Genomic DNA, 12,518 nt, shown 5'->3' with positions numbered 1-12,518 from the left:
AGAAAAGAATTGTTAATTCTGAATTCTATATCCAGAGAAAATATCCTTTAGAACTGAAGAAGAAATCAAGACATTTTCAGAGCAAAGAAAACTAAGATAATTAGCTGCTAGCAGAATTATCCTTTAAAAAATAGCTAAATTTCTCTAGACAGAAAAGAAATGATAAAAGAATAAATCATTGACATCAGGAAAGAAGAAAGAACATGGTAAGCAAGAAAAAAATGGATAAAAACAATAAATTTTCCTTTCTCTGTTGAGCCTTCTAAATTATATTTAACAGTTGAAGCAAAAAGCGTAACATGACCAGGTGTGGTGGCTCATGCCTGTAATCTTACCACTTTGGGAGGCCAAGACAGGCAGCTCACAAGGTGAGGAGATCAAGATCAGCCTGGCTAACATGGTGAAACCCCGTCTCTACTAAAAATACAAAAAGTTAGCCAGGTGTGGTGGCACATGCCTGTAGTCCCAGCTACTCGGGAGGCTGAGGCAGGAGAATCACTTAAACCTGGGAGATGGAGGTTGCAGTGAGCCGAGATCGTGCCACTACACTCAGGCCTGGGCGACAGAGTGAGACACTGTCTCAAAAAAAAAAAATAAATAAATAATGTATAACATGGTCCAGTGTGGTTCTAAATGTATGTAGAAGAAATAATTTAAGACAATTATATTACAAGTGGGAGAGGAAAAGTGACAAAAAGGGAGGTAAAGATGACACACATCACTTTAACTGATAAAATAATGACACCAGTACACAGTGATAAATTAAATAAATATCATGTAATACTTAGAAAAATCACTAAAAGAGTTATATAAAGAGATCATTTAAAAACACTACAGATAGGCTGGGCACAGTGGCTCATGCCTGTAATGCCAACACTTTGGGAGGCCAAGGGGGATCACCTGAGGTCAAGAATTCGAGACCAGCCTGGCCAACATGGCGAAGCCCTGTCTCTACTAAAACTACAAAAATTAGCTGGGCATGGTGGCACATGACTGTAATCCCAGCTACTTGGGAGGCTGAGGCAGGAGAAAAAAAAAACCCATACACACAAAAAAACACTACAGATAAATGACAATGAAATTCTAAGAAGTATACAAGTAGTCCATAAAGAAGGCTTTAATACATACATACACACATACATACATACATATATACATACATATCTCCACAAAATGATAGTAAGAGGGTACAAATAGAAAACAAACTGCTAGATTTAAGCCCTAACATATCAATAATTACATTCAATGTAAATGGTCTAAAGGTACCAATTAAAAGACAGAGATTAACAGAGTAGATTAGAAAATATAATCCAACTAAATGCTGTCTACAAGAAAATTATTTCAAATATAATTATACAGACAGTTTGAAATTAAGAGTATAAAAATGTATAACATTCAAATGCTAATTAAAAGAAAGCAAAAGTGAGTATATTAATATAATATGAACTTTATTTATTTATCTATTTATTTATTTTTTTAGATAGAGTTTCACTCTTGTCACTCACGCTAGAGTACAATGGCATGATCTCTGCTCACTGCAACCTCTGCCTCCAGGGTTCCAGTGATTCTTTTGCCTCAATCTCCCAAGTAGCTGGAATAACAGGCATGTGCCACCACGACTGGCTAATTTTTGTATTTTTAGTAGAGACACGGTTTCGCCATGTTGGCCAGGCTGGTCTCGAACTCCTGGCCTCAGGTGATCTACCTGCCTCAGCATCCCACAGTGCTGGGATTACAGGCGTGAGCTACCGCGTCTGGCCTAAAAAAACTTTAGAACAAAGAAAAAAATTTAAAAATCCACCAAGAAGACATAACAATCCTAAATATGTATAAACCAAACAGAGTTGCAAAATATGTAAAGAAAAAAATATTAAAAAAATAGACAAATCCACGATTACATTAGAGACTTCAACACTTCTCTCATAATAATTGGTAGAAGAACTAACAGAAAATCAGCAAAGATATTGAAGAACTCAAAATCATCATCAGCTAACAGAATTCAGTCAACATTTAAAGAAGAGTCCACACAAGAAAAGCAGAACACACAGAACACAGGTCAAGATAGAACATATCCTGGGCCATAAAACAAACCTCAAATTTAAAAGAATTAATTCATACGGTATGATCCCTGACCACAATGAAATCAAACTAAAAGTCAATCACAGAAAGACAACAGAAAAATATCCAAAACTTGGAAAATGAACAATACACTACTAAATAGTACACAGGACAAAGAGAAAGCCTTAGTAGATATCAAAAAAAAATTAACCTGAATAAAAATGAAAGCACAGTATATCAAAATTTTCAAGATAACCTAAAAAAAAAAAAGCCACTGAGAGAGAAATGTATACCACTAACTGCATACATTAGAAAAACAAAAGAGTCTCAAGCTCTTACTTTAAGAGCCCAGGTGGGAAAAAAGCAAAATAAACCCTAAGCAAATAGACAAAAGATTACAATAAAAATAAGAGCAAACTTCAATGAAACTGAACACACACAAAAAAAGAAAAACAAACAAAAAGCTAGTTCCTTTAGAAGATAAATAAAAGAAGACCTCTAGTAAAACTGAGAAATTTTAGGAAGAGAGATGACACAAGTTACCAATATCAGGAATAAAAAGGGGATATCACTATAGACACTGCTGACGTCAAAAGGATATGATTTTGGATGATTTCCTTTGAAAAACTTAGCTGGGTGCGGTGGCTCATGCCTATAATACCAGCATTTAAAAAACAATTACCTGGGCGTGGTGGCAGGTGCCTGTAATTCCAGCTGCTCAGGAGGCTGAGGTAGGAGAATCACTTGAACCAGGAGGTGGAGGTTGCAATGGGCAGAGACAACACCATTTCACTCCAGCCTGGGCAACAAGAGCGAAACTCTGTCGCAGACCTTTTTCTCCCCCTTGTAAGGTCAGAGGCTTCCCAGGCAGGAAACAACATTTCTCTACTCTAGGTTTATCTGGCCTCACATCTCTCCCCAGTTGGGCCCAGACTCAGCCTATGCTGCAGAAATGTTTAAAGTCGAGCATGTGGAGAAGGAAAAAAAAAAAGGAAAGTGATGTGGAAATTAAAATAGCAGCTACATCTGAATCTCAACATAGTGCTTAAAATGTACATAAACGATACTAGGAGTGCCCTGCACTTTTGTGAAAAGTTCATTTAGAAATAAACGGGAGAGAAGTGGAGAGGAGCCAAGCACCAGCTGTCAGGGAAAGGGAAGAGGCAAGCTAGGGTTAAAAAATGAGGAAAGAAAAGCATTCTCAAGATTATTAGGAATATATAGATATATATATAAAATATATATTTATATCCTAATAATCTATAAGGATATATTATATCCTAATTATATAAATAAATAATATATAATATAAATTGTTAATAAGTAAATATTTATAATTGTGTTATTTATTATATAATATTAACATAACATATTATTAATGTAATATTTTATATATCATATGTAGTATGATATATTATATCCTAATATATAAAAATAATATTAGGATAAGAGAATACTATTGTTATGGTAAACTGAGGAATGGAGAGGCTGATGTGGGAGAACAGTAGGATCTTTATTTTAAGGTACGAACCCGCTCAGTGGATTCACATCCAAAAACCTGAGCACTGGCCAGGCCTGGTGGCTCACGCCTGTAATCCTAGCACGTTGGGAGGCCAAGGAGGGCAGATTACCTGAGGTCAGGAGTTCGAGACCAGCCTGGCCAATATGGTGAAACCCCATCACTACTAAAAATACAAAAGTTAGCTGGGCATGGTGGCACAGACCTGTAATCCCAGCTACTCGGGAGGCTGAGGTAGAATTGCTTAAGCCCAGGAGGCAGAGGTGGCAGTGAGCCGAGATCATGCCACTGCACCCCAGCCTGGCCGACAGAGGGAGACTCTGTCTCAACACAAAACAAACAAAAAAAGCTGAACATTGAACAAAGACAGAGAGGGAGTTTTTATAAGCAAAACAAAGGCAGTTAATCATACAGTGCATAACTTGTGGCCTGCGTCAAAAGAAAAACAAGAACTGGCTAAATACAGACATTTGTAAAACATAGTTATGCTTAAGAAGCCAGGGAAAGGAGTAACAGTGAAGAAACTTGTCTTTCTCTCTTTTTTTTCCCTTCAATCTTGCTCTTAGGGGGCAGGACAGGGGTTGCGTGTGTCTGGAACTCATTCCTTTGGCCTTGGCTTTTCGGACAGTGTTATAACTGTCCTTGAAATGAGCTGCTAAGCAGAGGAAAACTTGTTTCTTTTCTTTTTTTTTTTTTTTTTTGAGACGGAGTCTCGCTCTTTCACCCAGGCTGGAGTGCAGTGGTGCGATCTCGGCTCACTGCAGGCTCCACCCCCCGGGATTCACGCCATTCTCCTGCCTCAGCCTCCCGCGTAGCTGGGACTACAGGCGCCCACCACCTCGCCTGGCTAATTTTTTGTAATTTTAGTAGAGATGGGGTTTCACCATGTTAGCCAGGATGGTCTTGATCTCCTGACCTCGTGATCCGCCTGCCTCGGCCTCCCAAAGTGCTGGGATTACAGGCGTGAGCCACCGTGACCGGCCGGTTTCTTTTCTTTTTAACCTTTGCTTGCCTGTTACTTTTCTTGGAGTGAATGAATGCATATTTATTTTTAAATTTCTGCCTCACTATGAATAACTCTTTACACACAAATTTGAAAATTCAGATGAGATACATTAATTCCTTGAAAAACACAAATTAAGAAAACTATCTCAATATGCAATACATTTTTTATAACCCCATAACTATTAAGGGAATTCATTTGTAACATAAATTAAAAAAAAAAAATCAGGAATGTGGCTGGGCACAGTGGCTCATGCCTCTAATCCCAGCACTTTGGGAGGCCGAGGTGGTTGGATCACGAAGTCAGGAGATCGAGACCATCCTGGCTAACATGGTGAAACCCCATCTCTACTAAAAATACAAAAAATTAGCCCGGCATACTGGCGGGCACCTGTAGTCCTAGCTACTCGGGAGACTGGGGCAGGAGAATGGCATGAACCCAGGAGGCAGAGCTTGCAGTGAGCCGAGATCGTGCCACTGCTCTCTAGCCTGGGCGACAGAGCAAGACTCCATCTCAAAAAACAAAAAAAAAAAGTGCCTAAAGAATCAAAACAAGATCTACACAATCTACTCTGAAAAAAAACAGAAGAGGACAGAAAACTTTCCATTTATTTATGAAGGTAATAGCATCCTGATGCCAAAACCAGGTAAATACGGTACAAAACAATGAGTATTGCATAAATACTTCCCAAAATATTATCAAATGGAATTCAGCAATATATAAGAAGCATTATACACTGTGACCAAGTGGGGTTTATTCCAGAGATGTAAGACTAGGTAAATTTAGAAACAATCACTGCAATCCACTATCAGGGGAACCAGCCCCCAATATTTCAATGTAGGTTATTTTCTATTTTCCCTAAGTGTCGGCCTGTCTGAGAAATAAAGAGAAAAATTACAAAGAGAGAAATTTTACTGCTGGGTCTCTGGGGGTGACATCACATATCGGCAGGATCCGTGATGTCCACCTGAGCCACAAAACAAGCAAGTTTTTATTAGGGATTTCAAAAGGTGAGGGGTGTAAAAATAGGGAGTGGGTCACAGGGATCACATGCTTCAAAGGGCAATAAAAGATCACAAGGCAAAAGGGCAGAGCAGGACCACAAGGCAAGGGCAAAATTAGAATTACTGACGAGGGTCCATGTCCCACTGGGCATGCATTGTCTTGATAAACATCTTAATAGGAAACAGGGTTTGAGAGCAGACAACAAGTCTGACTAGAATTTACCAGGCTAGAATTTCCCAATCCTAGTAAGCCTGAGGGCACTGAAGGAGACCAGGGCATATTTCATCCCTTCTCTCAACCACATAAGACAGACACTCCCAGAGTGGTCGTCTATAGGCCTACCCCTGGGAATGCATTCCTTCCCCAGTGTTATCAATGATTAATATTCCTTGCTGGGAAAAGAATTCAGTGATATTTCTTGTACTCACACGTCTGTCTATAGACTCCCTGCAAGAAGAAAAATATGGCTGCATTCTGCCCAACCCTGCAGGCAGTCAGACCTTATGGTTATCTTTCCTTTTTCCCAGAAAATTGCTGTTATTCTGTTCTTTTTCAGGGTGCCCTGATTTCATATTTTTCAAACACCCATGTTTTACAATCAGATTTCATATTGTTCAAACACACGTTTTACAAACAATTTGTACAGTTAACACAATCATCACAGGGTCCAGAGGTGACATACATCCTTAGTTTATGAAGATGATGAGATTAAGAGATTAAAGTAAAGACAGGCATAGGAAATTATAAGAGTATTGATTGAGGAAGTGATAAATGTCAATGAAATCTTCACAATTTATGTTCAGAGACTGCAGTAAAGACAAGCATAAGAAATTACAAAAGTATTAATTTTGGGAACTAATAAATGTCCCTGAAATCTTCACAATTTATGTTCCTCCACTGCAGCTTCAGCTGCTGACTTCCTGCAACAATCCATTACATTAACAGGCTAAAAAATAAAATCACATGATCATATCAAAGTAGAAAAAGCATTTGTCAAACTTCAATAGCTACTCATGAGAAAAAGTCTCAGAAAAATAGGAATAGAGAACAGCTAACAATGTATGTCATGAAAAAGACAGAATGTCTATTAGTCCGTTTTCATACTGCTATGACAACACTATCCGAGACTGGGTAATTTTGTTTTTTTTTTTAGATGGAGTCTTGCTCTGTCGCCCAGGCTGGAGTGCAGTGGCGTGCTTTCAACCTCTGCCTCCTGGGTTCAAGCGACTTTTCTGCGTCAGTCTCCTGAGTAGATGGGACTACAGGTGCAGGCCACCACACCTGGCTAATTTTTGTATTTTTAGTAGAGACGGGGTTTCACCATATTGGTCAGGCTTGTTTGGAACTCCTGAACTCATGATCCGCCCGCCTCAGCCTCCCAAAGTGCTGGGATTACTGGCGTGAGCCACTGTGTTGGGCCAGACTGGGTAATTTATAAAGGAAATAGGTTTAATTGAGTGACAGTTTCACACAGCTGAGGAGGCTGCAGGAAACTTACAATCATGGCAGAAGGGAAATGGGAGGCAAGGACCTTCTTTACATGACAGCAGGAGAAAGAACTATGAGCAAAAGAGGAACTTGCCAAACACTTATAAAACCGTCAGATCTCATGAGAACTCACTCACTATCACCAGAACAGTATGGGGGAAGCCAGCCCCATGATCCAATTACCTCCCACCAGGTTTCTCCCACAAAGTCAAAGGAATTAGAATAATTATTTAAAATCTAGGAGGAACAAGCAGTCTACCTAATTTCAAGACTATTGTAGTACATGGTTGTATTATTGTACTATTGTATTATTACTACAGTAATTAAGACTGTATAGTATTGGCAAGGAGATGGGCATGTGGATTAATAGAGAGAATGGAAAAATAAACCCACACAAATATTCTCAACAGGTTTTTGACAAAGTTGCATAAATAGTAATTCCATGAAAGAAAAATAAGTCTCATGCCTTCACAAAAGTGAACTTAAAATGGATCACAGATATGAATGTAAAATGTAGAACTATAAAACTTTCAGGAAAAAACGTGGAAGATGATCCTTCTGAACTAGGGCTAGACAAATAGTTTTACAGTTGACAGTGAAACATTATCCAGAGATCTTGTAAAAGCTGGTTCATGTTTCCTCGTTTCATCTCCTGCTGTGTCAGTTGCTTTGGCTGGTACAGAGGCTGACCAAATAGAAATAGAAATAAGAGAGCACTAAAGGCAATGAATTGGGTCATGTTTTTACTTTTTATGTGACAAAGAAATGACAGAATCCGTGGCCAGGCGAAGTGGCTCATGCCTGTAATGCCAGCACTTTGGGAGGCCAAGGGGGGCAGATCACCTGAGGTCAGGAATTCAAGACCAGCCTGGTCAACATGGTGAAACCCCACCTCTACTAAAAATTAGCTGGGCATGGTGATGTGCACCTATAATCCCAGCTACTCAGGAGGCTGAGTCAGGAGAATCACTTGAACACAGGAGGCAGAGGTTGCAGTTAGCCGAGATCACGTCACTGCACTCCAGCCTGGGTGATAGAGTGAGACACTGCCTCAAAAAAAAAAAAAAAAAAGAAAGGAAAAAAAAAAAGAAATGAGAGGAAAAGAAAGAAAGGGAGAGAGAGAAAGAGAGAAAGAAAGAGATAAAGAGAGAAAGGAAAAGAAAAAAGAAATGAGGAAAAAGAAAGAAAGGGAGAGAGAGAAAGAGAAAAAGAAAAAGAAAAAGAAAAAGAAAGAAAGGAAGAAAGAAAAAGAAAGAGAAAGAGAAAGAAAGAGAAGGGAGGGTAGAATGATAAGAAAGGAAAGAAATAAAGAAAATTGTCTTGAAAGAGTCTCTTGGCTCACAAGAACTCTGGTGAGTTCTTCTACAGGAAAATCAGAGTCTCCTTTGTGTGACCACTAAAATCACCTAACATATTGACGGTGTCAAAGAGATAATAAATCCACCCCCATCCCTGATGTAAGGCAAATACAAACCTCATTGGCTTTCCTAGGTGGTTTGAGTTTTTGCTTGAGAATAGGCAGGGAACCCCGGAAACAACTCTTCCTCCTCAGCGGGTGCCTGGTCCTGGACCCCCTTCTTAAACCTCTAGAACAGTGCTTCCCAAACTTTAGCATCAGAGTCACTTGAGGGCTTATTCAAGCACAGGCGGCTGGGCCCCACCCTCAGCAATTCTGATTCAATAGATCTGAGGTTGGGCCTGGAATTTGGCCTTCTGCTTGTAGAACCCTAATCCCTCACCCCTTACTCTCCTATGCAGTGTCCACTGTGACTAACATGCCACTTTTTGCTTAAAGTACCTGGAGAGAACTCGTCGATAGAAGGGAAAAAAAAAGTATGAAATGAAAAGAAAATGTCTGCATTACCTTCCTTAAAAAAAAAAAATGTATCTTATAACAAACATATGATTGGCCCCTGGGGCACACAGCCAGTCTTAAGCTAAACAGGTTTCACTAGACAATATCCCTCCTGTATGCTTGTTATGGATATTTCCACTGAACAAAAGAATCAAGAAGTAAGGACAGCCTAGCCTGATAGAGTGTTAGACTGGTGGACTGATGACAAACGTCGTACTCTGTTGCCTCTCAAAGACACTTTTGATTCAACAGCAAACATATACACAGAGGACAGCAGTTTTGAAACATGCAGCATTGGGAGCCCCTAAAAGGTGTCATCAGTAGATAGGATTTCCTGGAGTTCCCTGGTCATACAAAGCAGATGTGATAGGAATAACAGAGAAAGAACTAAGAATTTTTTTTTTTTAAATCAGAAGAAGTGCCAACACACCTGCAATTTACTCACCTTTACTTTGCATCTATTTTCCATTGTGGCAGAAAAGCTTTCTCTGCTTTTTCATATGGGGCCTCTGTTTGCTGTTAACAGAGGTTTCCAGGCAATGTTTTATATTTTGTTCTGTTAGATTTTATTTTGAGACGGAGGTTCTCTCTTGTTGCCCAGGTTGGAGTACAATGGCGAGATCTCAGCTCACTGCAACCTCCGCCTCCCGGGTTCAAACGATTCTCCCAACTCAGCCTCTTGAGTAGCTGGGATTACAGGCATGCGTCACCACGCCGGGCTAATTTTGTATTTTAGTAGAGACGGAGTTTCTCCACGTTGGTCAGGCTGGTCTCGAACTCCCGACGTCAGGTGATCCCCCCTACCCGCCTCTGCCTCCCAAAGTGCTGGGATTACAGGCATGAGCCACCGCGACCGCACCCCAAGGTTTTATTTTAATGAGGAAAATGGAGTGACTGAGGAAATACAGGAAAATGAATCAATAGTATCGAATATCAGTAGGGAATGTGTTGATCCGTATTGATTTCCGCTCCTTCCGTGTTGAAGGCCTCTAATTCCCCGACAGTCTTAGTTCGGTTGTCCAGAGTCCTGCCACTCCCATCTCAAGTGGCTGGAGAGCCACAGCAGTCCTTTTCTCAGTATTGGATCGCACTTGTGGCTGTGCTGTCTGCGCAGGTCAGCAGTGAGAGAAATCAGTGGACAGATGCTTTGACTCTGGATTTGGCTCAGAAAACAAAAACAACGACAAAAACAGAATGCCTGCGGGGCACTTTTCTCCCCTTCTTCTTCTCAGTTAATCATAGTACAAAACTTCTCTTTAATCATAGTACAAAACTGCAGGCAAAGTGAGCCGCCTGTGGATGTGCACGCTTTTGTTTGCGTTCAAGAGACCCTGTTGGGACCTCATTCCTTTTTCCCCCTCATTTCTTTCTCCTCTTCCTTCTGCCATCGCAATCGCCTTAGGTGATGTCCAGGCTTACAGTATAGAGATGGGAGATAAGTGAAGGTAATCCATTGGATTACGTTTTTACTCTGTATACGTGCAGAAATAGGATAGAAAAAGGTGAAGAGGCCGAAGGCTATGTTGCTTGAGAATTAGGTTTGAGCACTGCCAGAGCAAAACCACCATTCGGGGGTGCCGGGTATCGAACCGGGGGCCTTATACATGCAAAGCATGCACTCTACCTCTGAGCCACACCCCCTTCCTGAAGGGCCTTTTTATAATAATTTTCAGGAGGTAACTTTCATTTTCTGAGACTGGCTCTGTGAGCATGCTGGTAGCAGTGGTATTATGGAGCGTCTGCTCTGAGAAGAGCTGCTCTGAGAAGAAGATAGTAGGTACTAATGAGAGGACACAGATTCTTTAGTATATTGTATAGGACTTGAAATTGAAAGCAAAATATTAGAAAAGTGTCAGATAACCGCCACAAGAAGTTTCCATTGTGGCTTTAAAATGTTGAGTTGTTAGGACCTCCTTCTTCTGTTATGCTTGGCAAGGAATCAAATTCTGGTTTTTCATTCTTTTGATTTCTTTCAGAGATGACAAAAAGCTATTGAAATTCAGCTTTTTCTTACCTAAAATACTTCATATTTGTCGTTTACTCAGCTGGAATATTAAAGGTTAGATTTGATTGTGGAAAGTCACAGTCAGAAGAAAACCTGAGAGAGATGCACTCAGCATTTCATCATAAGGGTCTTTAGCTGGCATGGTGCCCTGCGCCTGTGCTCACAGCTCTTCCAGAGGCTGAGGCAGGAGGATCACTTGACCTGGGGAGCTGGAGGCTGCAGGGAGCTATGATCACGCCACTGCACTCCAGCCTGGGTGATGGAGTGAGACCCTGTAACAGAAACAAAAAGAAAAGAAAAGAAAAATTCATAAGGTGTGAGGGAAACAACACCTCTGGGGATGACCAGAAGCGTTGAATTATGAGGGTGAGATCAAAAATAAGTAGAAACAGGATTTAAGAGGTACAGGGGGAAAGTGGTTTAGAAAAACAAACAGGCTATTACCAAACAGAAGGAGGTGCAGAAAAGGGGAGTTTTTAACATCTCTTTAAGGAATGGGTGAAAGATTGGAAGATGAAGACGATAAGTTAGCTTGGCTCATGCTCAATTCAGTGTGTCTGTGGGGCACACTGTGAGGATGTTACACAGAGAACTCAGGCAATTGACTCTGTCTCCAGCCTGGGATTTGTATTAGTAGTAGTAGAAACATTGCACGGAGGGTGGATAAAGACTAAAAAGGGTCCTTTTAGATTTGGGAATTACAAACCTATTCATGATATTTGTTAAAAAAAAAATTTGCTCCTCTATGTTCTTGAACCCTGGTATTTACCATTATTTATCATGATTAGGACTGTGTTCTTTGAACTACGTAAGAAGACGAGAAGAAAATCAATTTCCTGACAACAAATTTCTAGTGACTATTAACTCTTTCTCATTGTGATTTACCTATATATGAGCCTTTGCCAACATTCATAAAATAATGTTGATCCCTTTTTAAATTGGCAGAAAATAGCAGGTTACGTGGCAGGCTTGTCCTTTCGGTTGGCTGATGGAATTTCTAGAATAAAAATAGGAAGCACTGAATGCTAGGTTTCACTGAATAAGAGATAAGAGAAGTGTTACACACAAAACTGGTATGTATGCATGTGTATTTGTCTACCTGTCGGTGTGTGTGTGCATGTAAATGCTAGGGAGATTATCTTGACTCTTTGATGCTGTAGAAGTAATATTAGGACAGTTTGCAGAAACACTCCATCATTATGTCATGTTGCACCCAGAGAAACATGGATGTCTACTGGATTCTTTGGAATTCATCATAACATGAAGGTGTGCTTTTTTGTTTGCCTCTTGAAAAGGGGAGAATTTTAAATAATTAAATATCTGTAGCTCTCTTCTGACTACCAACAACATGATTGAAACGCATTTTTGTGTAAAAACTGAAGGATGAGCTCAATTAACACAGAATTCCTCTGAGGAATTAAACATTTAATTCTGAAGACAGAACACCCTCATGTGAAACATACTCAATTCAGAAAACCTAAAAATATATAAGGTATCTGTTTAAACCTGCACTGTCCAATATGGTTACCATTAACCACATTGGCTATGGAATACTTGAAACTGCCCAGTCCAAGTTAAGATGTGT

General features: G+C 40.0%; 1 non-coding gene across 1 annotated transcript; it reads right to left on the bottom strand.

The window, feature by feature from the left end:
* Nucleotides 1–10,497: 10,497 nt before the first annotated feature.
* On the bottom strand, nucleotides 10,498–10,569 carry TRNAA-UGC. Its single transcript has one exon. It is a non-coding gene; the product is annotated as a tRNA-Ala (tRNA).
* Between the last annotated feature and the right edge of the window lie 1,949 nt (nucleotides 10,570–12,518).

This window comes from Nomascus leucogenys, chromosome 15 (genome assembly GCF_006542625.1).
Source record: "Nomascus leucogenys isolate Asia chromosome 15, Asia_NLE_v1, whole genome shotgun sequence".
Taxonomy (NCBI): Eukaryota; Metazoa; Chordata; class Mammalia; order Primates; family Hylobatidae; genus Nomascus; species Nomascus leucogenys.
This window is presented reverse-complemented; position numbering and strand designations above follow the sequence as displayed.